The sequence below is a fragment of the Dermacentor albipictus genome, chromosome 7 (genome assembly GCF_038994185.2).
Source record: "Dermacentor albipictus isolate Rhodes 1998 colony chromosome 7, USDA_Dalb.pri_finalv2, whole genome shotgun sequence".
Taxonomy (NCBI): domain Eukaryota; kingdom Metazoa; phylum Arthropoda; class Arachnida; order Ixodida; family Ixodidae; genus Dermacentor; species Dermacentor albipictus.
In genome coordinates, this window is record NC_091827.1 from 137,160,593 (window position 1) to 137,163,176 (window position 2,584).

Consider the following 2,584-nt stretch of genomic DNA (forward strand, 5'->3'; position numbering starts at 1 on the left):
GTTTTTCGGCATACTGATGCAAAATGGCCCACCGTGTGGCAGGCGTTGCACCGCAGGTTCCTTGCTGGACAATTCCTGTACGTTGCAATATGTTTCATGCTACCACACCGATCGCATGCACCACGGTTCCCGGAGGAGCCATGTGCGAAATGTCGGCCCTCATCATTATCATCAGCAGCAGCCTGGTCATGCCCACTGCAGGGCAAAGGCCTCTCCCATATTTCTCCAACGACCCCGGTCATGTACTAATTGTGGCCATGCCGTCCCTGCAAACTTCTTAATCTAATCCGCCCACCTAACTTTCTGCCGCCCCCTGCTACGCTTCCCTTCCCTTGGAATACAGTCCCCCAAGTAACCACGGATATCCGGGCGACGTCCGACGGACGTCCTTTCTGGATATTCGGGATGTCCGTGGGACGTCCATGAATATCCGACGTACGTCCGAGGGACGTCCCTGGGGAATCCAAAGGTAATTGCTTTGGCGTCCGTAGTACGTCCGACGCGGACATCCATCATGGACATTCAGGGGACGTTCAGGATATATATATATATATATATATATATATATATATATATATATGTGTGTGTGTGTGTGTGTGTGTGTGTGTGTGTATGTGTGTGTCTTCCCGGGGATATTCCAGATATACACATGCCTTGAAGCGACAATAGTGGCCGGGACACATTCAAGCACCGGACCATTATATATATTACATTGGTCTAATGCTTGAATGCATTCTTGTTCTAAATAAACGAGAAATGAACTTACACCAACTTCCAAATACAATTAAACGTTTATTGTGACCTTATACATATACATAAAAAGACCAATAAGCAGATATATGCGTACTGTTCAAAGAACAAATAAATACACGGATAAAGAAGAAAACTTGCAATTTCAATAGCACAACAAGGTAGAGAACAGCAGAACAAAAATACTTATTGCCCACCCTGCTTTGACATTTGAGTTTGCAGCATGGAATAAAAAGAAAGAGCAAAAACACATCAATTAGCATTATTAAGCAGCGAAAGCAACAGAAATGACATGAAGGAATTAATCTTGACTACATCACTTCACTAGCACTCTGCGACACGAGCACAAAAAATGACATTAACTGGCTAATGCCTTAAACTTTAATGTCATTCGCGGGGTGCCACACGGACATGCTTAATGGTATTGCAGCTTAAATGTTATTCGCGACGTAGTGCGTTCTCGTAAGTCAACTTGCCGTCAAATGCGTGCTCTCGTTCCCAATGTCTCTACATTCTGACGTGGCTAAACGAACTATTAGTGAAGAACAATCAATATATTCTTCACTTTCTTTAAACAATAGCTCTTTCTCGTGGCGTAGTGCGTTCTTACAATTATTAAAAATCACTTGGCCATCGAATGCGTACTCTCGTTTACAATGTCCCCGCCGTGGCCGTAGTGACCATATTCTCACGATATTAAACAAACTTGTAGTTAAAAACAACTAATATATTCTTCACTTTTTTTAAAAGGAGCTTTTTATTTTCGTAGAGATCAGCAGGCGATCTTGCCGCTACTGACGGCTACAGCTCTGATCATGAGCGCATTAGCCAGGAGAAGCTGTTTGCCAGGAGAATCAAAGGGCGCCGATGAAGAGTCCGCGGTAGCTAAAGCAAATGTAGACCGGGGTCCTGCTTACCAGAAAACCCGCATTGACTTGTGCGTACACCTCTCCTAAGGGATCCTGTTCCGTTCTCACAGCGAAGTGAACCATCCGAAGCGTCACGTAGAGTATATCCATCAGGGAAGCAAGGCACATTGTCCTTAGTGCGCGTAGTGTCACAACCACCGTCCTGAACTTCCGATGTCGCCTCGGTGCAGCGACCAGCATCACAAGGCGTACAAATGTTTGCAGGGACAGCCCGAACGCACATGTTAATGCATGCGTGCGGGTTATGCGCGCCACTGCACAGTTCTAGACTTGCGAATTCTCGAGCTGTTGACTGCTGGCTGCCGGTGCGAGATCCGAAGTTCTCGAATATCGTCTTTGTTTCCAGCGACGCTCTTTTTCGCGCGTGCGGCTTCTCCCGCAGTCTAGGCATCCTGGCACCTGTGAAGAAAACACATTTCAATACCCAAACGAATTAAAAAAGAAATCGATGTAGCTGTCATACCTTGGTAGTTGAGTAGGAGACTTCGGCAGGCACGGAAGGTGACAAACGCTGCTCCGCTGCCCTTACAACGATCGCAGAATGTAAAATGGCGTGGCGACGATGGCTAGAGCTTGGATTGGATTGGATGACTGCAGCGTTCTGCTTTGCCAAGGTTGTAATACTTCCACGTGCATCTACGCAAACATAAATAGGTTTTTAAAATATTCTATTATTACACAGTGAAATATTTACTTATTCTGGGAATATTCGGTATCTGATTTTCGAGTTTTTAGTTTCTGCTAAAGCTGTCGGCGCCAGAAAAACATAGCCTTTGAGATTACTGTCAATGCATGGCGGCTCTGACGCATTATAGCTTTCGTAATCGCTTTCAACGCACGCAGCCACCAAAAGCGTAGCCTTTGAGATTTGTTTTTGTTACCTATAATGATATTATTGTATGCAC

At 45.2% G+C, this 2,584-nt stretch overlaps 1 long non-coding RNA gene across 1 annotated transcript; it reads right to left on the reverse strand.

Annotated features, from left to right (window-relative positions):
• Positions 1-772: 772 nt before the first annotated feature.
• Positions 773-2,241, reverse strand: LOC135897797 (uncharacterized). Its single transcript, XR_010563153.2, has 2 exons — positions 2,143-2,241; positions 773-2,078 (listed from the first exon to the last, which is right to left on the reverse strand). It is a non-coding gene; the product is annotated as an uncharacterized lncRNA (long non-coding RNA).
• Between the last annotated feature and the right edge of the window lie 343 nt (positions 2,242-2,584).